Raw genomic sequence first — 25,661 nt, 5'->3', positions numbered from 1 at the left:
TAATTCACATGCCACAATGATAGGCAGAGAGAGAGAAGGAAGTTAACTCACTCAGGTGTGCAAATGGCCCCAGGGCTGGCACCAGCCAGGGAGATTTATTAATATCTAATCTCATTTCCCATACTTTGCTTTAAAACCCCAAACACCATGATTAGAGCTGCACTGATGAAACGGCAGGAAGGGAGGCTGAAGAGAGAAGAGGTAAAGGGAGTGCCTCCTGTGCTTCGGTATTTCTCATTTATCCAGGACTTGTTTACAGTCTTATGAATGAAGAACTTGCTTTGAAAAAAAAAAACAAACAAACCCCTCCTCCATCAATTGAACACAAGCAGTTGTGAAACCTTCCAAATTAAGAAACTGTACACACTGGTTCCTTCCTTTAAAAGCCATGCATTTGCCATCATGTGGGCTCTGCACAAGCCAGAACTGCTTGCAGATTTGTCCTCCGCCCCCACGGCCACCAGTAGAGAAAACCCCACCTGTATTTCCCTTGCACAACATCACCCATTCAGCTCAGGGAGCTCAACTGAAATCACGGCAGTCATGTGTGCCAAAACAGACAGCTTTCATGTGAAATAATAACAGGGCAAGCACGCAAATGAGAAAGTGTTTGCCAGGATCTCAGCAGAGTCCACCAGAAACTCCGGGAAATAAAAGTGTAGCTGGGACATTTAGGATACAAGGGTGCAATGCAGCAGGCGCCAACAGTATTTCAGAGCACTAACTCAGAGAAAAAAAAAAAAAAAAAAGGAAGGCAGGGAGGAACGCAGGAAGCAAAGAGAGAAGGGTGAGAGAGAGGGAGGAGGGTGGGGGGGAACCAAGAGGCACAGGAGCTAAACTTCCTCTTCCTGAGAAAGTCGCCCATGGAGAAGACAAACTGCGAAACCTGGCATTTTCAAGTAAATGACCCTTTGCTCTGGCATGTGCAGTGCTACAAAGAAAAGCCACAGAAATGTACCAAGTAAATAACATTCCAGACATACTGCTGGCAGCACTTCACCCTTTTGGCTAAAACAAAACAGAAGTAACTTCAGGCTTTGTAAACAGGCTCAAAGACAAGCCTGCATTGGAAAGGTCTGCTGGCCAGAGACCCAGACGGTGCACGCAGAGTTACAGACATGGTGTGGCTGAGCTGACCCCTCGGCCCAGGAGGGGTACACACGTTGATGACTGTGAAATTGCAGACTGTTCATGAGGAAAAAGCCTGCGCTGTCCACAGCGACCTGCTGGCTGCTTTGTCCCAGTGTGGAAGTTGATCCAGGCCCTTTTATGCAAATATCAAAGTCTGAGAGGGCTGAAGGAATGCACAAAGCAGCTGTGTGGGGGTGGCATTTCATTTTCCTGTCCTGTAATTTTTCCCCTTCAACAGTCTTCGTTGTCTCCACCAGACCCGGTATTTTGGAGATACACCCTGGCCTTGGTTGGGCTCAGGACAGACCCAGACATTGCTGGAACGGTGCCTGAATTCCCATTCCCTGTCCTCAATACTCTCTTCCTAGCCAGGGAGAAATGTGTTTCCTACTGTCTTCTGAGAAAACCGAAGCTTAAACTTCCTTCTAGATTGGAAGGGTGTGCGTTTCGCTTGATACAAATGACCCTATTATCAGTGGAAAACATGACCTTCTCCCTGAAAAGCAATTTTCCAGTTTGAGAACCAGACCCCAAATTCTCCTGCAGCGGAGTTTTCTGTCTAAGGTTGGGTTTTACCTATGGATCATACCTCCCTATAAAGAAAATGGCTTCTTTCTTAAACTAAATAAAAACACAGAGTGAGGTTTTGATAATCTTTCTCACGGGTTGTTAACAAAATCCTGACATAAAAGGATCAATAGAATTTTTTTTCAAGTTAAGGAGAATTTACTCCTCTCCTTTTGAACTTAAATGTCAGGATTTTTAAAGGTAACTAGAATTTTTAAACTGCTTTTTTTTCAACAATGAATGAAGAACAGTATAATGCTCAAACTCACTTCAAGGAGTAATATTAAATATTTCTCTACCAACAGATAATCTCTTTCACACCCTCCTTCAAAATAGAATGAATGTTTAGAATTGTCTACTCAAACCTTTCACTTGATTTATAAGTTTCACCCCTGGGCTCCACATTTTCCCAAGTTGTCAGAATTGTATTCATGGTCCTAGTCAGTCAGCCGGGCATCAGTCTTCACTCTGACAAGCTCCATTTGAAAACGGGTTTTCTTTTTTCTTTTTTCCCTTGAAAGGGCCTGTGTCAACTGCCTCTACAAATGCCAAATTGTTGATTCATCATCATTACAGAGGATGGAAGATAATCACTTCAGTGACATCTTCATCCTAAAAATGGTTCTTTTTAAAAATGTTTTTCAAAATCAGAGTTGATCATTTTTCCCAAATAAGAAATGGGTGGGAAAGGAATATTTTCAACTGTCACAAAGCACAATCCCTCTTATTTGTATTCTCCGTCATAAATTCTCACTGCAAGTGATCTTGGGGCCAGCGGGGAGAGCAGGGGGCGGGGCAGGGCAGGGGCGGGGCAGAGCAGGGGGGCGGGCAGGGCCCCAGCGGGACGCGTGTGCTCCTTCCTTCCCGGGAGACCACCAGCGGGGCTGCCTCCCGACAAAGGCCACGTCGTATTGTCTGTCTGCTGCCTCCCCCCTCAAGTTTAAAAATATCGTTTCTGGTCTAAACAGTTTCTCAGGACTGTTCCTAAAAGCTCCCTCCTCACGCAGATTAGAAGGCCGTGTCCGTTAATTTAAAACACGCTTCTAGCAGAGGAGGAAGGAGTGCCTTCATTACTCTCAGGAGCCGCTCCAGTCCTTCGGGAGGAATTCAATTTGGAGAGGAAATGGAGAATTTCATCAGATCTTAAGCAGGGGCTGGTGTGTGATTTATTTCTGCTTTGTCCAGGGAGACGTGACCGGCGTGGCCCACCTTGCAGCTCAGGGAGAGGTGCAGCACCGCGGCCCCAGCGGGTTAGAGCAGGCTGCAGGCCTACCGAGAGGACAGGAAATTGCTTCTGGTTAGGGACAAGAAGAACCCCAGGGCACCCCACCATTATCCTGGAGCAGATCCAACACGCCTTAGGCGGAGCAGATTCACTTTTTATACAGGTCCTTGGGAAGTTCGTCCAGGAAACAGACACATACTCACCAAGCTTGAACTTATGGGTTCAAAGTTTCTCACAGTCTCAACATGTGGAGCCCAACATTCCATTCCAGAGAGGAAAGAAAAATCAAGAAAGAAGGGAACCCTGAGTACTTCCAGAGTTAAACTGGATAGTTTTAAAAGGACCTCATGATTATGTGAAAGCAACTTTTGCTTGCATGACTTAATTAGTTGCAAATATAATCCAGATAACTGAAAGGTTAAAGATTCGGAATGCTTCCCAGGTGGCTCAGTGGTAAAGAATCTGACTGCCAATGCAGGAGACACAGAAGATATGGGTTCTATCCCTGGGTTCGGAAGATTCCCCTGGAGTATTCTTGCCTGGGAAACTTGATGGACAGAGGAGCCTGGTGGGCTACAGTCCATGGGGTTACAAAGAGCTGGACACGATTGAGCATGCATACGGGAGAAGGCAATGGCACCCCACTCCAGTACTCTTGCCTGGAAAATCCCATGGACAGAGGAGCCTGGTGGGCTGCAGTCCGTCCGTGGGGTCGCACAGAGTTGGACACGACTAAAGCGACTTAGCAGCAGCAGCAGCAGCAGAGTATGCATACAGACTCAGAGTAAGTAGCTTGGGGCAATGTGAAAGGGAGGACAAATAGGAGTTACCCATCCCTTGGTAACATTTCATGCAAAAATGGGCACAATAAAGGACAGAAATGGTATGGACCTAACAGAAGTAGAAGATATTAAGAAGTGGCAAGAATACACAGAACTGTACAAAAAAGATCTTCATGACCTAGGTAACACGGTGGTGTGATCACTCACCTAGAGGCAGACATCCTGGAATGTGAAGTCAAGTGGGCCTTAGGAAGCATCACTATGAACAAAGCTAGTGGAGGTGATGGAATTCCAGTTAAGCTATTTCAAATCCTAAAAGATGATGCTGTGAAAGTGCTGCACTCAATATGTCAGCAAATTTGGAAAACTCAGCAGTGGCCACAGGACTGGAAAAGGTCAGTTTTCATTCCAATCCCAAAGAAAGGCAATGCCAAAGAATGCTCAGACTACCGCACAGTTGCACTCATCTCACACGTTAGTGAAGTAATGCTCAAAATTCTCCAAGCCAGGCTTCAACAGTACGTGAACCGTGAACTTCCAGATGTTCAAGCTGAAGTTAGAAAGGGCAGAGGAACCAGAGATCAAATTGCCAACATCCCTTGGATCAACGAAAAAGCAAGAGAGTTCCAGAAAAACACCTACTTCTTCTTTATTGACAATGCTAAAGCCTTTGTGTGGATCACAACAAGCTGTGGAAAATTCTTCAAGAGATGGAAATACCAGACCACCTTACCTGTCTCCTGAGAAATCTGTATGCAGGTCAAGAAGCAACAGTTAGAACCAGACATGAAACAACAGACTGGGTCCAAATTGGGAAAGGAGTATGTCAAGGCTGTATATTGTCACCCTGCTTATTTAACTTATATGCAGAGTATATCATGTGAAATGCCAGGCTGGAAGAAGCACAAGCTGGAATCAAGATTGCCAGGAGAAATAGCAATAACCTCAGATACACAGATGACACCACCCATATGGCAGAGAGCGAAGAAGAACTAAAGAGCCCCTTGATGAAAGTGAAAGACGAGAGTGAAAAAGTTGGCTTAAAACTCAGCATTCAGAGAACTAAGATCATGGCATCAGACCCATCAGTTCAGTTCAGTCGCTCAGTCATGTCCGACTCTTTGCAACCCCATGAATCACAGCACGCCAGGCCTCCCTGTCCATCACCAACTCCCGGGGTTCACCCAGACTCATGTCCATCAAGTCAGTGATGCCATCCAGCCATCTCATCCTCTGTCGTCCCCTTCTCCTCCTGCCCCCAATCCCTCCCAGCATCAGAGTCTTTTCCAATGAGTCAACTCTTCACATGAGGTGGCCAAAGTACTGGAGTTTCAGCTTTAGCATCATTCCTTCCAAAGAAATCCCAGGGCTGATCTCCTTCAGAATGGACTGGTTGGATCTCCTTGCAGTCCAAGGGACTCTCAAGAGTCTTCTCCAACACCACAGTTCAAAAGCATCAATTCTTTGGCGCTCAGCCTTCTTCACAGTCCAACTCTCACATCCATACATGACCACAGGAAAAACCATAGCCTTGACTAGACGGACCTTTGTTGGCAAAGTAATGTCTCTGCTTTTGAATATGCTATCTAGGTTGGTTATAACTTTCCTTCCAAGGAGTAAGTGTCTTTTCATTTCACGGCTGCAGTCACCATCTGCAGCGATTTTGGAGCCCCCCAAAATAAAGTCTGACACTGTTTGCCCATCTATTTCCCATGAAGTGATGAGACCAGATGCCACGATCTTCATTTTCTGAACGTTGAGATTTAAGCCAAGTTTTTCACTCTCGTCTTCACTTTCATCAAGAGGCTTTTTAGTTCCTCTTCACTTTTTGCCATAAGGGTGGTGTCATCTGCATATCTGAGGTTATTGATATTTCTCCCGGCAATCTTGATTCCAGCTTGTGTTTCTTCCAGTCCAGCGTTTCTCATGATGTACTCTGCATAGAAGTTAAATAAACAGGGTGACAATATACAGCCTTGATGTACTCCTTTTCCTATTTGGAACCAATCTGTTGTTCCATGTCCAGTTCTAACTGTTGCTTCCTGACCTGCATACAGATTTCTCAAGAGGCAGATCAGGTGGTCTGGTATTCCCATCTCTTGAAGAATTTTCCATAGTTTATTGTGATCCACACAGTCAAAGGCTTTGGCATAGTCAATAAAGCAGAAATAGATGTTTTTCTGGAACTCTCTTGCTTTTTCCATGATCCAGCAGATGTTGGCAATTTGATCTCTGGTTCCTCTGCCTTTTCTAAAACCAGCTTGAACATCAGGAAGTTCACGGTTCACGTATTGCTGAAGCCTGGCTTGGAGAATTTTGAGCATTACTTTACTAGCATGTGAGATAAGTACAATTGTGTGGTAGTTTGAGCATTCTTTGGCATTGCCTTTCTTTGGGATTGGAATGAAAACTGACCTTTTCCAGTCCTGTGGCCACTGCTAAGTTTTCCAAATTTGCTCACTTCATGGCAAATAGATGGGGAAACAGTGAGAGACTTTATTTTGGGAGGCTCCAAAATCACCGCAGATGGTGACTGTAGCCATGAAGTTAAAAGACACTTGCTCCTTGGAAGAAAAGCTATGACCACCCTAGAGAGCATATTAAAAAGCAGAGACATTACTTTGCCAACAAAGGTCCATCTAGTCAAAGCTATGGTTTTTCCTGTAGTCATATATGGATGTGAGAGTTGAACTATAAAGAAAGCTGAGCAGCTAAGAACTGATGCTTTTGAACTGTGATGTTGGAGAAGATTCTCAACAGTCCCTTGGACTGCAAGGAGATCCACCCAGTCCATCCTAAAGGAAATCAGTCCTGAATATTCATTGGAAGGACTGATGCTGAAGCTGAAGCTCCAATACTTTGGCCTCCTGATGCAGAGAACTGACTCACTGGAAAAGACCCTGATGCTGGGAAAGATTGAAAGCAGGGGGAAAAGGGGATGACAGAGGTTGGATGGCATCACTGACTTGATGGACATGAGTTTGAACAAGCTCCGGGAGTTGGTGACAAACAGGGAAGCCTGGCATGCTACAGTCCACAGGGTCACAATGAGTCAGACATGACTGAGCAATTGAACTGAACTGAATTCCTTGGTCCTGGAGAAAAATCTTGAGAGTCCCTTGGACAGCTAGGAGATCACACCATTCAATCCTAAAGGAAATCAACCTTGAATATTCACTGGAAGGACTGCTCCTGAAGCTGAAGGTCCAATACTTTGGCCACCTGTGCAGAGAGCTGACTCACTGGAAAAGATACCGGGAAAGACTGAAGGCAAAGGAGAAGGGGGCGGCAGAGGATGAGATGAGTAGATAGCATCACCAACTCAATGGACATGAATCTGAACAAACTCTGCAAAGTAGTGGAGGATATAGGAGCCTGGCATACCTCAGTCCATGGGTCGCAAAGAGTCGGACACAACTTAGAGTCAGACAACAAGAGTCGGACAACTTAGCGACTGAACAACAAACTCAGAACGTGCTTCCTCTTCCTCTGTCAGGTGTGATGTGGTTATGTGCCCGCATCTCACCCGGTACATTTACAAACCAAATGCTCAGTTCCAGCCCCTTCATTCTACAATGAAATCCCTCAGTCGCACTCCCAGATGCAGTCTAAGGTAGGGGACATAGCTGTTGCCCCAAAGGAAAGAGATGGCCCAGATGGATCTGGAGGGCCCCTGCTCCCCTCTGGCTCTGGGACTGCTTCCTTCTGCTCCATCAGCCATTCCACTCTGGCCACATAGTGTAGTCTTAGACTGGAGCCTTATGAGACATGGGGATGTGGCCCTTTCAGTAGCCGGAGATGGAAACCAAATCTAACAACTGGAAGAAAACTTACTGCATCTGACCAATACAAGGATTTAGGTTTGAGAGAAAAGGTTAAATTAGTATGTGTTTTCCTTTAAAAATGCTAAATAGCAAAGAGGCAGTAAAACATGTAGTCACTTATCTAAACGAATTTTGGCTCAAACTGCTAGCATGACTATAGCAGAGAGTGACTGAGTGGAATCCCCAGGGCCAGAGACTTCTACCCGAAACATCCTTCTTCTAAAGACTCAAGTGCTTGAGTATGTGCAGTGTGCTAGGCACTGTATTTTATATACATCATCTCATTTAATCTACCTCATGACCTCAAGAGACAGATTTTATTATCATCCCCATTTTAGAAATGATGAAAGTGAGGTACAGAGAGGTAAAGTGACTAGCTCAAGGTCACACACCTGGTAAGTCATGGAACTGGTATTTCTGCTCACACTTTCTTGACCCTGAAGCCCTACTCTGACTTACTCTGCCCAGGGTCACTGGGTTTAGACCTGTGATTTCAAGATCACCCTTCCTCTGTGCCATCTCAAGCCTAGTGGTGCAATGATCACTACTCTCCCTGGAACTCCATTTTCTGTGTTCACCCAAGAGGAGCCACCAGCCATGCCCTGCACCTCTCTCTGTTCCTTAAATTCGTATCACAGTGAAAACTGACTGGAGGTTACCAGACCTTGTGATCACAGAGCTTCAGCCTCTTCCTGGTGAGAAGGAAGGTAGGGAAGGAAAGGAGAGGGGAAGAGAGAGGGGAGCATCACTAACACAGCTGATGCCTGCCCGCTCCACACCCTCCCCCCGCTCCGCAAGGGCTGAATTCCTGAGTGCAACACCCTTCTTCCTAACCTCGTTCTCTGCCACGTCCCTGTGGGCCACTGCAAGGAGATGCTTAGACAGGCACGTACGAGGGCGCGTGGGTCAGTCCTTAGGGTAGCGTTTTAGGATACCAGGGAGGACGACATGCCATTCTGCTACTGCCCCTCCCCAGCCTCCACTTTTCACCCACTTTTGTTTAGGCCTGACTTCTTTTTCCTAAATAGATGTTATTTTTTTTTAGAGAAGTTTTAGGTTCACAGAGAAACTGAGCAGAAAGGAACAGAAATTTCCCATATGCCCCTGCCTCCACAGTCACACACAGCCTCCCCCACTATCAACGTCCCCCATCAGAAGGTGCTTTTGTTATTAGAAATGACAGCTCTCTTGATGCATCACCACCCAGGGTCCGTAGTTTACATTAGGGTCCACTCTTGGTGTTGTGCACGCTGTGAATTTTGGACAAACATATCATGACATGTATCCACCATTATGGTATCATACAAAATAGTTTCACTGCCCTGCAAATCTTCTGATTTTTCTTTTTTTCAAGAAGAGATGGTTGAAAGCAGGTCACAAACTCAAAGGACTTCAGGAGCCAAGAAGATGACAAAAAGAGGGAGGTGGATAACAGTGGGAAAGTAGACAATGACGCGGAGGAAGTAGACAAGGAGATGAGAGAGGAGAGAGAGAGATAGGGGAAGTAGATAAGATGGGGGAAGCTGATAACAAAAGTAAGGAAGCAGACAACAATCGAGGGAAGTCGATAAAGAGATGGGGAAGTAGATAAGGAGAGGTGGGAAACAGATAAAATGAGGAGAGCAGATAACAAAAGGTAGAGAGTAGAAAACAAGATGGGAAGTGGAGAACAAGATGAAGGAAGTAGATAACCAGATTCAGTTCACTTCAGTTCAGTCCCTCAGTCATGTCCCACTCTTTGCAACTCCATGAACCGCAGCACGCCAGGCCTCCCTGTCCATCACCAACTCCCGGAGTTTACCCAAATTCATGTCCATTGAATTGGTGATGCCATCTAACCATTTCAACTTCTGTCGTCCCCTTCTCCTCCTGCCTTCAATCTTTCCCAACATCAGGGTCCTTTCAAGTGAGTCAGCTCTTCGCATGAGGTGGCCAAAGTATTGGAGTTTCAGCTTCAACATCAGTCCTTCCAATGAACACCAGGACTGATCTCCTTTAGGATGGACTGGTTAGATCTCCTTGCAGTCCGAGGGACTCTCAAGAGTCTCCTCCAACACCACAGTTCAAAAGCATCAATTCTTCAGCACTCAGCTTTCTTTATAGTCCAACTCTCACATCCATATATGACTACTGGAAAAACCATAGCCTTGACTAGACGGACCTTGTTGGCAAAGTAATGTCTCTGCCTTTGAATATGCTATCTAGGTTGGTCATAACTTTCCTTCCAAGGAGTAAGTGTCTTTTAATTTCATGGCTGCAATCACCATCTGCAGTGATTTTGGAGCCCCCCAAAATAAAGTCAGCCACTGTTTCCACAGTTTCCTTATCTATTTGCCATGAAGTGATGAGACTGGATGCCATGATCTTAGTTTTCTGAATGTTGAGCTTTAAGCCAACTTTCCACTCTCTGCTTTCACTTTCATCAAAAGGCTCTTTAGTTCTTTTAGTTCAGTTCAGTTGTTCAGTCGTGTCTAACTCTTTGCAACCCCATGAATCGCAGCACGCCAGGCTTCCCTGTTCATCACCAACTCCCAGAGTTCACTCAAACACATGTCCATTGAGTTGGTGATGCCATCCAGCCATCTCATCCTCTGTCGTCCCCTTCCCCTTCTCCTCCTGCCCCCAATCCCTCCCAGCATCAGAGTCTTTTCCAATGAGTCAACTCTTCACATCAGGTGGCCAAAGTACTGGAGTTTCAGCTTCAACCATCAGTCCCTCCAATGAACACCCAGGACTGATCTTGTTTAGGAGGAACTGGTTGGATCTCCTTGCAGTCCAAGGGACTCTCAAGAGTCTTCTCCAACACCACAGTTCAAAAGCATCAATTCTTTGGTGCTCAGCTTTCTTCACAGTCCAACTCTCACATCCATACACGACCACTGGAAAAACCATAGCCTTGACTAGATGGACCTTTGTTGGCAAAGTAATGTCTCTGCTTTTGAATATGCTATCTAGGTTGGTCATAACTTTCCTTCCAAGGAGTAAGCGTTTTTTCATTTCACGGCTGCAGTCCAATTTGCAGCGATTTTGGAGCCCCCCCCAAAATAAAGTCTGACACTGTTTCCACTGTTTCCCCATCTATTTCCCATGAAGTGATGGGGCCAGATGCCATGATCTTAGTTTTCTGAATGTTGAGCTTTAAGCCAACTTTTTCACTCTCCTCTTTCATCAAGAGGCTTTTTAGTTCCTCTTCACTTTCTGCCATAAGGGTGGTGTCATCTGCATATCTGAGGTTATTGATATTTCTCCTGGCAATCTTGATTCCAGCTTGTGCTGCATCCAGCCCAGAGTTTCTCGTGATGTACTCTGCATAGAAGTTAAATAAGTAGGGTGACAATACACAGCCTTGATGTACTCCTTTTCCTATTTGGAACCAGATAACAAGATTAGGGGAGTGATAATAATATAAGGAAACAGGTAACTACAGGAGGAAAGTAGAAAACAACAGGAAGAAGTAGACAAAATTTAAAAAATAATGCTGTGTCAGAGCAAACGAACCCAAGGACAGGAGCTACAAGTTTATCATCTCTGGTTTACAGTGGTTATCTCAGGAGAAGTGCATGGTTTCGTTGCATGTGGAGGTATAACTCCTGGATCCCACCATGTTTTCCATGGCTGCTCATAGAAGACAGGGTAAGGCCTGAAAGCTGACCATGGATAACAGCTGGGAGGAGAGGGGGCTCTTACTGAGGCACAAGGAGGGGGGAAGGGGTGCTTCTGGGGAGAGCGTTGGCCTTGGCCAACTGCTAAGAGAAAATAATAATAGCATGATAATGACAAAGCCTTTGACTGTGTGGATCACAATAAACTGTGGAACATTCTGAAAGAGATGGGAATACCAGACCATCTGACCTGCCTCTTGAGGAACCTATATGCAGGTCAGGAAGCAACAGTTAGAATGGACATGGAACAACAGACTGGTTCCAAATAGGAAAAGGAGTACGTCAAGGCTGTATATTGTCACCCTGCTTATTTAACTTATATGCAGAGGACATCATGAGAAACGCTAGGCTGGAAGAAGCACAAGCTGGAATCAAGATTGCCAGGAGAAATATCAATAACCTCAGATATGCAGTTGACATCACCCTTATGGCAGAAAGTGAAGAGGAACTAAAAAGCCTCTTGATGAAAGTGAAAGACGAGAGTGAAAAAGTTGGCTTAAAGCTCAACATTCAGAAAACTAAGATCATGGCATCTGGTCCCATCACTTCCTGGGAAATAGATGGGGAAACAGTGGAAACAGTGTCAGACTTTATTTTTGGGGGCTCCAAAATCGCTGCAGATGGTGACTGCAGCCATGAAATTAAAAGATGCTTACTCCTTGGAAGGAAAGTTATGACCAACCCAGACAGCATATTCAAAAGCAGGTCCATCTAGTCAAGGCTATGGTTTTTCCAGTGGTCGTGTATGGATGTGAGAGTTGGACTGTGAAGAAAGCTGAGCACCGAAGAATTTATACTTTTGAACTGTGGTGTTGGAGAAGACTCTTGAGAGTCCCTTAGCCTGCAAGGAGATCCAACCAGTCCATCCTAAAGGAGATCAGTCCGGGGTGTTCATTGGAAGGACTGATGCTAAAGCTGAAACTCAAATACTTTGGCCGCCTCATGTGAAGAGTTGACTCATTGGAAAAGACTCTGATGCTGCGAGGGATTGGGGGCAGGAGGAGAAGGGGAAGACAGAGGATGAGATGGCTGGATGGCATCATTGACTCGATCGACATGAGTTTGAGTGAACTCTGGGAGTTGGTGATGGACAGGGAGGCCTGGCGTGCTGCGATTCATGGGGTTGCAAAGAGTCGGACATGACTGAGCGACTGAACTGAACTGAGCTGACTGAATGACAAAACATGGAGACCACCTCTGACTCTTGAAAACAAAGATCGCCTCTGGCCAGAGACTGCAGAGCCATAGCAGAGTGGTGGACACTTCACTTCTATGGGCAGACATCGTTCCTAGTGCTGGTTTTCTGGACCTCAGCGCTGCATGCTAAGTGGAGGCAGCATTAGTACTCAGTTTTAGGAGTTGACTACACCTAACTTGGCCTACTCTATCTTGAGAAGGTGGTGGGGTTGGCATCTTGTGGTCATGCTCACCTAAAATGCTAAATAAAGCTGCCAGTGACTATTTCAGGTTTGAAAGCTAAAGAATCAAGAGACAAAAGACAGTATATGATAGCATTTTACAATTCCTGTTTCTGAAGCTTAAGGTACATGTTCAGCCTAAGGAGTCTCCGGATTCTCAGAGAGGAGAACAAAGGATTCACTTCTTGAAGTTATTGAACACTCCGGTGTTTTGGACACCAGGGGCACAGCCATACCCAAACTATATCAACGATATTTATTGTAGCTGAAGATGTCTTCTGAATCATCTGTAAGTGAGTTATGAACTGAGAGCTGTGCGTTTTCTGCAGGATCTGGAGAACTCTTCTGGTAAGTAATTACCAATTAAAACATGTTGGCAGCCTCCACTGGAGCACGTGGATGACCAAATGTGATTCTCTCCGCTCCCTTACCCCCAACTCCCGGCCTCCCCAGCCAGGGTGATGACGTTTGTTCCCATAAAGAGAGCTAATAAAATTAGCCTCTACTGTGATACAGGGAAAATCTTTATTTAATAAAATAATGCATCGTGCTTCATTCCCAGAACAGCAATAACACGGCGCAGCTGAGAAGCTGAAGAGCTCATCCAGTTGGTTTTCTCTGTGTGTACAAGTCTGTCATTTGTGACCATGTGGCAGCATGGAAAGCTGCTTCATGAAGGGGCACATTTAGGCAGCTTGCACCACCCTCAGTAAGAGCAGTGCGGTTATGAGTTTCCTTTGAAATACAGTGCAAGCACTTTGGGTTTGCAAATCAAGTCTAGAGAAAGAAATGGTGGGGATTTCCCAAAGAGTACTCAGAAATTTAATCGGGAGGGGGCCATCAGTTTGCTTTCACAACGGCGAACAAGCATCCACGGCCCCGTCAGGCAGTCTGGGGATCTGAAACTGCGAGATGTGGTCAGAAATGTGATTCAGTGGCGTACTGGGGGCTGGTGAAGGCACACATGAAGCCAAAAGGCAGGTGGTTATAGACACAGGCCTTGGTGCAGCACGGAACGCAGGCTGAGAGAGAGAGCCCTGGAAGCAGCCACTGGTACACAGACAGCCACACCATTTTTCAGCTAGCTTTCAAAGCAAGAGGTTACTTTGTGTGAGAACAAGCACTAGGGCTACCTGAGGGCCTAGGGTGTAGAATCAGTTCTATCACAAAATCAAAGTTTGTTCAAGGATAAGAGAACTGAAGGAAGCTGTATTCAAGTATTCCCTGACAGTTGGAATGATGGTGGTGGAGAAAAAGGAAAGGAAAAATAAAGGACTGATGATGGTAAACTCTTAGATGTTGCTTAACCTTTCTCAGGCACCATTCTAAGGACTTTCCATTCACTAACTCATTTAATTCTAACAATAACCCTGTGAGAGAGATATTATTATCCCCATTTTACATGCAGGTAAACTGAGTCATAGAGCAGTTACACAACTGCTCTGCCAAGATCCCATAGTTAGTATGTATCAAAGCTGATTCAGATATAGGCAGCCTGGCTCTCTTTTGCATGTTTCGCTTGATCCATGTGAGATGTGTTTCAGAATCACCTAAAGATACAGTTGCTAGATAAATACCAGACACACAGTTAAATCTGAATTTCGTATAAATTACTGATAACTTTTTCATGTGTGTTGCCTGCAGTATTGCTGAACCCGGCAGTCCACCTGAAGGGCTTCTTAAAACATTGTTGGACCCACAACTTCAAAGAGTCTGATTCACAGGCCTGGGTGGGGCCTGAGATCTGCCTTTTTTATAAAGTATCCAGTGATACTGATGTTGCTGATCCAGGGACCACACTTTGAGAGCCACTAATCTGCACTGTGGCAGCTGCTTTTTAACTTAAAAAAAAAAAAATCAATTGGCAAAATTTATAAATGGGAAGATTTCACTAGAAATCCAGATTTTCTAATTTTATTTAAAATTTGCAAGATGTGACTACACTCGACTCACATTCCTATGTAGTAACTGCAGCTGAACAGCAGCTGACCCTTTCAAAGGGGACTTGGGCTCGCCAGCTCCCCACCACTCCTCCATCTCCTCACCACTGGCTGACTCCACTTGTCATTTATAATCATGTGACTATATGTGCTTCCCTCTACCTATTTCTTATAACAGGATTAAGAGAAAAGTGAAATATTCCTTCTATCCATGTCTCCATCAAAGGCAGGTAGAGAAGATCAGGTATTTCTTAAAGGGTGCTCTGCTCATGTGCTTATTTATATTTGCTGCCTGACTCCTTATGGACATGTGGATTTAACCTGTTTAGTTTTTCTTATGAAAAAAATCTACTATCAAACTTGCTTATGGCTATAAGACAGTTCAGCAACTCTGGCTTTGTGAAGAGAGCAGACACAAACTCCAGCCTAGGTCAAGTCAGTCACTACAAATTCCATATTACTAAGAGTGGGATTAATTGGGTTTATTGTACTTTTTAAACCCAAACACAGTTTCAATTATTGCCAGCCACTAATGGCTTATAATGAAGGCAGAGCTTGTTAGCTAAGCAAACAACTGGCATGTTTGTTTAAAGTGTAAATAGAAGGAAAATTCATGAATTAAATGAATGAATTCACTGATTGTTCTCCCAGGCCTGTAAAGGAGCATTCAGCTGCCATAATATATATCACCACCTTTGTTAAAAGGATTAGCCTGCTCAGTTATCTTTATCCAGCCAGAGATCTTCTTAGTGGTTGCTTACAAAGTAAATGTCTCTCTGAATTTTTGAAAGTACTCATCCACAGCAATAAGTGCCATTAAGAATAGGGGATCATCTGGCTCTTGGGGGTTCATAAATAACTGAGCTTTTAAGAACAATAGCCATATTTCCGAATCTCACTTTGTGACTCCACAAATAGCCCAACACAGCATACGCATGGAGATAAAGGGACAATATGCCTCATATTTTCTAGGGTGGTCCTAGAAAGTATGAAACAGATGGTCATGCTCAGAGGTACTGAACTTAACAGCATTTCCCTTAAAAAGGTAATAAACCTTACCAGAAACAAAAATAAACAAGTAAAAGGTCTTGCTAACCTTTTTCATTTAAAATTACGAGCACTGCATTTCTTCTCCAAACGTATCAGGTTTCCTGGCTATCTAGAGTTAAGTCCCATTTTCCTGGGATGGTTCCCCTGGAGGTGCTCACTTTACTGATAGTATGTGTATGGGGGGAGGGGACCGTAGGAATTCTTCACCTTTGGAATAATTCTTAGTGCCCGTGTCCACGTTTGGGGTGCCTTCAGTTGCAAGTAACAGAAAAGACGACTAGCGCTGGCACACACAAGGAGAGGTTTTCTCCCTCCCCGTAACACGAGCCCTTGAGGAGGATGGCTGCTGGTTGGTTCCGTGACTCAGCAGTGTGGTCAGAGAGAGATTCTTTGATGAGGAGAGTAAAAAATCTGGCTTAAAACTCAACATTCAGAAAACTAAGGTCAGGGCATCTGATCCCATTACTTCATGGTAAATAGAAGGGGGAAAAAATGGCAACGATGACAGACTTTATTTTCTTGGGCTCCAAAACCACTGCAGATGGTGACTGCAGTCATGAAATTAAAAGACGCTTGCTCCTTGGAAGAAAAGCTATGACGAACCTAGACATCTTCTTAAAAAGCAAAGACATCACTTTGATGACAAAGTTCTGTACAGTCAAAGCTATGTTTTTTTTTCCAATGGTCACATGTGGATGTGAGAATTGGACTATAAAGAAGGCTGAGAGTCAAAGAATTGATGCTTTCAAACTCTGGTGCTAGAGAAGACTCTTGAGAGTCCCCTGGACAGCAAGGAGATCAAACCAATTACTCCTAAAGGAAATCAACACTGAATATTCATTGAAAGGACTGCTGCTCGAGCTGAAGCTCCAATACTTTGGCCACCTGGTACAGAAAGCTGACTCATTGGAAAAGACCCTGATGCTGGGAAAGACTGAAGGCAAAGGGGAAGGGGGAGCTGCAGAGGATGAGATGAGTAGATGGCATCACCAACACAATGGACATGCGTTTGAGCAAACTCAGGGAGATAGTGAAGGACAGGGAAGACTGGCATGCTGCCATTCATGGGGTCCCAAAGAATCGGACGTGACTGAGTGACTGATAAACAACAACCATACTCTGCCGCCCTTACCATGCTCACTTTTATCTTCATGCTTGCTACCTCATGGTCACAAGGTGGCCACCACAGCTGCAGGCATCACTTGCATATTCAAAAGAAGGAAAAAGGAAGGGGGAGGTGCAGAGGAGGGAAGCTGCGCCAGCAACATCTATTCCTTTCATAGGAATCTTTCCTAGAAAGCCTGCAGCATATTTCCCCTCATTGGTAACCCAAGTTACAGGGCAGCATTGGGTAAGCAGATTTTTGTTTTTTTCTGATTCTCTGGTAGAGGTAGATAGGAGGAAGGGGATTGCTTATGGGGTGCTGGGCTCACCAACCCACAGGGTCAGCTGCAGTACCCCAGGGTAGCCCTCTTTCTCATCAATATTAGAGAGTCATTCCTTGGGTCTTTTAGAATGCAAATACTTTTGTGGTTGTTTCGTCGCTAAGTCATGTCTGACTCTTTGGTGACCCTATGGACTGTAGCCGGCCAGGCTCCTCTGTCCATGGAGTTTTTCAGGCAAGAATACTGGAGTGGGTTGTCATTTCCTTCTCTAGCAAATACTTTGGGGGAGGATAATATAATAAATTAATCCACACTGAAGTGTTAGTAACATACCATATCACATTTTTCTAGACAGGAGGCATTCTAAACATGTGGATAGTGGGGTGGGCAAGTTGCATACTTCAAAGACACATTCCACCTATTTCCCAACTTCACCTGATGCTGGCAAAAATTTGACTTTTATTTACCTTCTGATCCTCCACAGAGGGCCAAAACTCTACTAAAGCTAAAGGCAATACTATACCTGGTGGTGGTTTTTAAGAACTCAGGGTTTGGAGACAGCGCCCTGGCTTTGACTTGGGACTCTACCATCTACCATCACTGTGTCAGCTTTCTATGGCTGCTGTAACAAATAACCACAAACTTAGGGGCTTAAAAGAGCACAAATTTTACAGTTCTCTAAGTCAGATGTCTGACTGGGTCTCACTGGCAAAAATCTATGCTATTAGAAGTCAGGACACTGGGCCTTGTGTGCATCAGGTGGGCGGTGACTGGACGGGGGAAGACACAGAGGTTTTCTGGGGCACTGGTCATATTCTGTTTCTTGATCAGAGTGCTTGTTACGGAGGTGTGTTCAGTTTGCAAACTTTTAATAAGTGGTACACTTAAGATGTACACTTTACTGCATGTATCATACTTCAGTGAAAAGCTAAAAAAAAACACACACACAAACAAATATCTTGGGAGATCTCCATTTTCTCCTTGGAGAATCAAGGCAAAGATTAAGCCAGAGTGTTGTCAGTAGGGGCAGAAATGAGATGCAGACTAGGCCTCCTGTCCCTCGTCTTTCCCAATGAATGTATTCCAGGCCAGTTCCCAACACTAATTATACATATATTTTAAATCTTTTGAGGAAAAGGGTATTTTTTTTTTAATTTGCTTTCGCCATAGAGTCACATTTCTATTGCAAGTAAAAGGTACATTGTATCCTTCAGACACACCTGTAAAAACACAACTGATACTGTCATATATCCGCGTCTGCTTCATTTTCTTTCAGACACGGTGGAAAACACGAGACAATAATAAACCCCTTTTCCATCCTGGCCAGCTGGAAAATTACGTTATACTAAAATGACATCATTCAGCTACGACACCGAGCCAGCGGCTGCTCTGAGAAATCAGGGTGAGGCAGTGACAGCATGGACGTGAACACCACTCATCAATGAATCCCGCCCCTTATGTTAGCAAATGGCTCTTTCATTGCCATGACATTCTGAAAATGAAACTGCAGCAGCTATGTCATCTGAGGCAATTGATCACCCAGCATCCCTTATCTCTGAAACTAACCACATTGGCCCAAACGAGACAACCAAGGGAGTGGCGAGAGAGCAATTTTAAATAACTAGTTTAAAGGCAGGAGACCAGGGGCCAGGGCCAAGGCTCATGGCTCCCAGGGGATGACTTAGTGTTCCCTCTGTCTCTATCAATTGTTGCTAAAGTGACTTCAAGTAGTAGCAGCAACAGTATCTACAATAATATTCTTTGATATTCAAGACTGATGCTCTTCTGTAATATAATATTCTAGGCAAATATAACATCAGGACAAGGCCTTGGCCCTCCTTCATCTTTTCAGCTTCTAGGATGAACTGTATGAAATTTCTGATACTTGACATTTTCAGCCTCCCGAGATGAGCAGTTTCACATGGCACATCCTATAGACTGCCCTTCCCTCACTCAAGACCCTTTTCTGCAGAAATGGCAAGATCTAAGGAAATTCCCATACTTCTCAAACAAAAGAATCAGAAACATTACCGCATCACACTGTGGAAAAGTATAGAGGACAGGTCCCTGATGATGACACTGTGCTGTCCTCAGAAACAGCTGGTCCCTGGTCACTGCCCCAGACCAGTGCCACCTCAGTCCTTTGCCTGCTCAGTGTGAAGCCAGGTGCCTTAGGGTAGAAGTCCATCTTCAAGTCCACGGGAGAAGAGGAAACTGGAGCAGCAGTGGCCCGCAAGACTTGAGGGAGGCTGAGTGGATCTGCATGGATCTGCAGCTGAGGTGCTACAGGGCCACTCAAGACCCCCTTCTGCATCTGCACCCCAGGGTGAACAAGGCTGGGACACCACTGCAGCGAAGCTGGAGTTCTGGTTAGACAGTGTGATTTCATTCGGCCAGCCTTCCACAGATGCCTCAGTCAGCCCCAGAGGATTAAGTATTACCCTTAATCTGGGCCCACTGGAGAAAGAACACTGCTTCAGAGCCACCACCCCTAAGGTGACCATGTGTTCACCTCAGTTCCAACTGCCAGGAAGGCTCCAGGAAAGAGAGTGAGTTCATTTTGACAGGGGGCTGGCGATGAGGAGAAAAGGCAGGTGTATAGGGAGCACAATCAAGGGGAAGGAATTAGTCCAGAAGGAATTAGGGGTGGGGTGGGAAGAAGGGCACACCTAGGGCAGGGACACACAGAGTCAAAGGCCAAGGCAGAATCAGGCTCACTGCTGGAGAGAGATGAGCACACGGCGAAGAAGGTGGAGAAGGTATGAGCCATGCTCAGGAGCGTCTGCACACTCGATCCAAAAGGCGCCTCCCCATTCTACACAGCGGAGAACAAAGACCCAGAAAGCCAGCTCGTTCATGCCACATGGTGGGAGCTGCCTGTGTGCCATAGCTGAGTCATATGGGACCTGAATCTGCCAGACGGTTTATTCAAAACGGTTTTACAAAATCCCAGTCAGAGCAGAACCAAAGGAGATCCTTTGCCTGAAACTGGTGAGTCACTCAAGGTTGGAAGCTCATGGCGACCGAGAGCAGAAGTTTGCATGTGCCACCCTCGACAGCCACGTTCATAACAGGCTTCTGAGATGGCATGACACCGCGTACCGGCAGCTGCTTACTAACCGTCTTCTCAGGCAACATTTGGCCTTTCCTTCTGCTGACAAAGGACTACCTTTAAGGAAAGTTTCAACCACATAGTGTACCAAGTCAGTTTGTTGTTCACCTGTTTCACTTGAGAAGAGAGTAACAACAAAGAGAAAGAATGCATTTCCCACTATTTTCTAAGTATAACCAGGGACATATTTCTTAAAGTTGTGTAACTATAATGATTTACCTAATTGTGTTCAATTTTTCTTTCTTTTTTTTTTAAGGTCCTGAAAATTCACCTTTGGGTTGAACCCATCTGTGAAATGAAAGCCTGGCCTGAAGAAAAACCAGGCTATGCTGGAGCGTCGATGCATGTAACCTTAACTACAGTGTTTGCTCCTGCAAACACTATAATGTATGAAATAAAATATTAATAGCCATTACCTCAGCGCTTCTGAGAACAGACCTGAGTCACAGTTTTCGTGTGGGATGGTTTCCACACATGCACCTCACCGTGAACACTGCTCACGGTACCAAGCGATGGAAGCCTCAGAGTAGGCCTGACCAAGACGAGAGCGTGTTTTTATTCCATAATGTCATGGGCAATGTTGCTTATCTTGGCGACCAAGTTCAGGTCTCCTGAATTCACCACCTAGCACACATTATAAGACCAATCATCTAAACACATACTAGGGGAGTTGCAAAATAATTTTTAACTCAGAAAGGAAAATATTGGAGTAAGATGAACATCTCTGTTATTTATCAGTAGCTAGATTTGCCATCACTCAGCTGAACTCTCTGACATTTGCAAGCACCAAGAGAGCAAAATATTTGTGTGAATGGATATCTTTCTAATGCCTCCTATTTGTGCATTGCAAATGGACATAATTGGATTTTTAAACTGTGTGTGGATGGTGTTAAGAATGTTAGAGACATTCAGCTTCCTAGGGGCCTACAGTAGGTCTGGTTTCCCCTTCTCTCCCTCTGCTTGTCCACCATCTTCTTGATAAGCTTTGGGTTCTTAGTGACCTGAAAACCAACTGTTTGACAGTGTTGTGTCTGATCATTATACAGCTCAGTTAAAGAATGAAAGTCAAGTGCCCACCCTAGTACCTGGCAGACAATAAACACGCCACAAATGGAAGTGTCTCCCCTCCCCCGCAACATATTCTTGCTAAGTGCTTTCAAGTCTGTGTTTAGAATTGATTCTTCAAATCCCCCATGAGATAGTGTAAAGTGAACATGCCGCTTTTATTGGCTGGGGGCCGGGAGGGGGAGGATGGCTAATTTACTTCTCAAGATGGGATCCTGGCATAGTCCGAGGCTGGCCCGAAACTACCTCTCTCAGCCGCAGCTTAGCGGCGGGGCTTCTAGACTCCATTGCTTCTTTAGGTGGCCTGCCATGCCGAGGTGTGTTTTTTAAATCTGTGCAATAAAATTTGGTGTGGTTGGAGAGGCGGCGGACAGGAACCCACCCACAGGCAAATGACGTCAAGAAGCTAAAGGAAAACATTGGGCTTCTCTGTTCTCCAGAACCTTCTGCTATGTTAAGCAACCTCAGAAGGAAGCTGACTTTCCATTAAAAAAACAGCCGCTTTGGCAGTTGTCACAGACAGCCCGGGGTCTTACACTTCCCCTCTCAGGAAAAGTGGGGAAAATAATTTCCATAAGTTGGAAAGGAAGAAGCCTGGATTTCAAAGAGTCTTAGGCACTCAATGGTCATTTGACACAACCTCTACTTTCCGACAGCAGACAGGGAAACTGAGGCCCAGGGCAGACTGGAAACCAAGCCTCGACCCCTGGATCTCCACACCACGCTGCCATCACAAAGCCAGCAGTCCAAGCCTTCTCATCTGCTCAAGGGAGAAACTGCCTTGTCTTTCGTTTACAGAGGGGTGGCTTTGGTACAAGTTCACGGGTGGCTGAGGGAGACTCGTCCTGACCCACTGAGCCCCTAGGGCCTCTGGAGAGGATGTGTGTGTGTGTAAGGGGCACACACCCAGGCGGACCCCTCCCTCTAAGACTTTTCTTTCCAGAAAACAACCTGATGTGTGGAGTTGAGCACACTTTGCAGGGGACCCCGCACCCTGCAAATGTGGAAAGCCCCACTGCACAGGGACTGGGACCAACCATTGGATCTCTCAGTTCTTCAGCTTTCTCCTCACAGAAAGGATCCTGAGGTGACTGCTGGGGGACAACTGAGAAGCAGCGTGCGGAAGTCACAAAGCAGGGCTGTCCACATGTTCCACACGTGGCTGCAGGGTTCAGTCTTCCCTGTGCCTTGGGAGACCAATAAACCCTGATACTAAAATACCATTAAGTTGCTTATTATTTATGTTATGCACATATCATTGATTACATTACTTATTATTATTGTCCTTTGTAAATTAACTCTTCCATTGGTGACCTCTTAGAAGAAAAATCCCTCAATTAGTACGATGGGCGGGGGTAGCTCAGACGGTAAAGCGTCTGCCTACAATGCGGAAGACCCAGGTTCAATCCCTGGGTCGGGAAGATCCTCTGGAGAAGGAAATGGCAACCCACTCCAGTACTCTTGCCTGGAAAGCCCCATGGACGGAGGAGCGTGGTAGGCCACAGTCCATGGGGTCACAAAGAGTCGGACACGACTGAGCGACGTCACTCACACCACTTACCCACTCAGTTAATACAGTGAATAATAATACACTTATGATTTTTAAAAACCTTTCACCTCCACCTTTTCTTTCTCTTTTTAATTGAATCTTGACAGCTTTGTGATGCTTGCGGATTTTTTTCCCTTTGGGTGAGGCCATGGAAGCTCAGAATGTGGAAAAGACTGGACTTAAACAGCAAGCTTATATGTGGCAGAGCAGGAACTCAAGCTCAGCTCTTCTAACACCACTCTGAACACAAGCGCATGGGACCAGCTTTGGTTCCTGATTCACAAAGTAATTTCATTCCAAGAACAGAAGCTCTTGATCCAAGACTACATGGGACAAACAGGACAGAGAAGACAGTCAGAAGACAGTGATGCTGAATCAGTCATTCATTCAGCAAATTTTTACTGAGAGCCTACTAACTGCCAGGCCCTGTGCTTAGTGCTTGGGATACATCCACGAACAGAAGGGACAGGATGGGGTCTCGTGGAGACCACAGTCTAACTATGGGCAGGGGGACATGCGAAAAATGAGATTCTTTACTACTTTATTGAGTCATTCACTTCTCTTCCTCTCTTAGTTCCTGTGTTTTCACCTAGAAACTTTGGGTTGTATTTGGATCTTACCACCCTGGTTTATCTTTTGCTCACTCACGGCCTTTGTAGCCCCCTACCCCCACACAGAAGGCTGTGCTCTCCACTGCCAGCTGATATGACAGGGGTGATGGATGGTTCCACACACTGACTGCTTTAGTCTGAGTGTTGGCAGTTGTTAGTGATGGGTGTTATTATCTGATCATTGATAAATTTCATTCATTGTTTGTAGCTTTCTATCATGGCCTTTACTCAAAGAGTGTGTGTGTGTGTGTGTGTGTGTGTGAGTATATTTTACAATAGGTTTTAATAGCATTGAGGCAAAAGTGTGAGGTGAACAGCTTTCCAATAGGCTCAATGGTATGTACAGGGATAGTACTTTTGGATGACAAGGCTGTTCTCCTAAATACTACAGAAAAGAAGTGACAGAAAAACATGTATTTTTGCTGTTTTAATTAAACTAGAATTTTAAACCAAACTTTATCTTTTTTCCTTTTCTATATGCAACTCTTCATTTCTGCCTCCTCCATGTTACCCCTTTGTTATCTGGGGATTCAGGAAGAGTTATTTAATGCAATCCTTACACAATAACTGCTTTTATAACGTTTTAAACTACCTTTCTTAAACAATATGCAAATGGAGTATAAAGGAACCAATATTTTAAGTTTCTTAAAAGATCACTGATTGCTCTTGAGCATGTTATTGAGATGAATGAAACACATTCTTTGATCACGAAAAAAAAGAAAGAGAGGAAGAAGTCACATAAAAGCGTAAGTAGCAACTCAAAAATTATTTTCTTGGTTTACTTTATGTTGCAGCTACACAAGCCATCCCTTTTTGTGTGTCCATCAATAAGATATCTGTTGTGCTTTTGTACAAAGAACAAAGATGCTTTTATCAATTCTCAAAAGTCTGTAGGACAAACCATTCATGCTGTCAAACCCCCTAAAACCCTTTCAGCAAATAATGAAATCCATCAGTGACAAATGTCAACATACTAATTTGTTAAATGCAAAACAAAAGCAACATTCAGACAAGGCTCTTCATTTCATGTTATATCAGCACTCCAATTTGTACCAAGTTTATGGCAACCCACGGATCATGCAACATTAAACAGGACTCTATTATAATGACAAAAACTGGAACAATAAACTCCCCTTAGCTAGAATGCTAATAGTGCGGCAGAAATACATGCTATGATTCTAGAACATTCAACTTCTCCCAAACTACTAGAAATTCTATGAAGACACCTATCTCTAACAAATGGTGATGGTATAACCCAAATATATGGATTTCAGGTAGCTGAGAAAAGAAACTAAAACTCAGCCCAACAATACCAATCAGAACAAAACGAAATATTTTTTGTGTGGCCTCCAAATGTAACATTTGTAAACTGCTATCTTAATCAGATTCTGACTTTCTCACACAAAATGAAATTCTTAAAGGTGTGCATTTACCAGGAAATGTATAATGAGAAGATCTTCCTGATTTTTGCTGTTGCTCATGATAAAAAGGATATTTTAATGTGGAATGAGATTATCACATTCTACATTACTGTAGACTTTTAAAAAGCCTGAAGGAAACAAGAGGGTGGGTGATGCTAAGGCACAGGCTCTACCTGAGTGTCAGAGAGAGAAGCCTCTGAATAATGTTTCCCTGAGATTAAAAAAAAAAAAAGCTTCCAGTGGAACCGAATGCCCTGAAACAGTGGTCCCCAACATTTTTGGCACCAAGGACCAGTTTCATGGAAGACAGTTTTTCACAGATTAGGGGGTAGGGTTGGTTCAGGCAGTTGTGAGCGATGGGGAGTGGCAGGTGAAGCTCACTTGCTCATGGGCTGCTCACCTCCTGTGGTGCGGCCCAGTTCCTAAACAGGCCCTGGACGGATACCACTCCGTGGTCCAGGCTCTGGGGCCCCTGCCCTAGAGGATTCACAGTACACTGTCAGAGACCTAGTGGGTCTGGCACAGGCTTTGAGGCCAGACTTACTTGAATTCAAATACTGGCTCAAGTGTGGCTTCAGGCCAAGCACTCCACCTCTCTGGTTCCCAGTTTCCTGTCTCTAAAATGAGCATCACAAACACTGTGCAGGGAAGATATCAGGATTTCCAATGCCATTTATATTTCCGATACATGAATGTTTTGCCCAGGCTTTCCTCAGATCATTTGATCTCACTTCCTTTACTTTTGGAGACATTAATTCAGCTAGATTTGCGGGTAGTTCAACTGAAGGTTCACCATTTTGGACAAAAAGAAGGTTAAGTTGAGTAGCTATGGTGTGCGGTCAAATGGCGATCAGAAGTGTTTTATGACATTTTTAAACACGTATCTAGCGTGGATTTCCATGTATCTTCAACTTTCAGT

General features: G+C 44.7%; 1 protein-coding gene across 19 annotated transcripts in view; it reads right to left on the bottom strand.

Moving 5' to 3' along the window:
* The window catches only part of AOPEP (aminopeptidase O (putative)), a 422,437-nt gene that overhangs the window by 169,567 nt on the left and 227,209 nt on the right, over nucleotides 1–25,661 (bottom strand). The gene's annotated exons all lie outside the window — the stretch shown is intronic.

This window comes from Bos indicus, chromosome 8 (genome assembly GCF_029378745.1).
Source record: "Bos indicus isolate NIAB-ARS_2022 breed Sahiwal x Tharparkar chromosome 8, NIAB-ARS_B.indTharparkar_mat_pri_1.0, whole genome shotgun sequence".
Classification (NCBI taxonomy): domain Eukaryota; kingdom Metazoa; phylum Chordata; class Mammalia; order Artiodactyla; family Bovidae; genus Bos; species Bos indicus.
The sequence above is the reverse complement of the archived record's forward strand: the minus strand, read 5'-3'. Positions and strand labels throughout refer to the sequence as shown.